This window comes from Seriola lalandi, unplaced genomic scaffold, assembly GCF_002814215.2.
Source record: "Seriola lalandi dorsalis isolate HSWRI2012SDOR001 ecotype SW California unplaced genomic scaffold, Sedor1 jcf7180002054981, whole genome shotgun sequence".
Lineage (NCBI taxonomy): Eukaryota > Metazoa > Chordata > Actinopteri > Carangiformes > Carangidae > Seriola > Seriola lalandi.
This window is the reverse complement of record NW_019525661.1, coordinates 1,327,858-1,328,210: the sequence shown is the minus strand read 5'-3', so window position 1 is coordinate 1,328,210 and position 353 is coordinate 1,327,858. Positions and strand designations below refer to the sequence as shown.

The following is a 353-nucleotide window of genomic DNA, read 5'->3' as shown; positions in this document are numbered from 1 at the left end:
GGGGGGGGGTTGGGGACTGTGGTTGGTAGAGCGAGGTAGGGACTGCACGGGTGAGAGAGAGAGCGCGCTCGGTAGAGAGAGAGAGGGAGGGAGGCAGAGTGAGGAGGGAAGAGGGGACAGAGAGCAGCGATCAGTCTCCGCTGCACTCACTGTCGGTCGCTCCGGTGGAAGCTCCGCGCGCGGCTCTCAGCGGTAAGTGAACCGACGCGACGCCGCTTCTTGTGTCCGCATGACTGAACTGTTCACGTCCAGTCACCGTCTCATCTCATGTGTTACAGTCATTAGAAGTTAGAAGCTGCAGTTGTTGGTTTTTGTGTTGATTAATTCAGTTTTGTAGCAGCCGGTGGTGATGG

The 353-nt window shown here is 57.5% G+C and overlaps 1 protein-coding gene across 1 annotated transcript in view; it reads left to right on the top strand.

Annotated features, from left to right (window-relative positions):
* Window positions 1-113: 113 nt before the first annotated feature.
* The window catches only part of LOC111648340 (cadherin-6-like), a 91,613-nt gene continuing 91,373 nt past the window's right edge, over window positions 114-353 (top strand). Inside the window, exon 1 of the mRNA XM_023398196.2 lies at window positions 114-192. The gene's annotated coding sequence lies outside the window, so the exon portion shown is untranslated. The remainder of the gene's footprint in view (window positions 193-353) is intronic.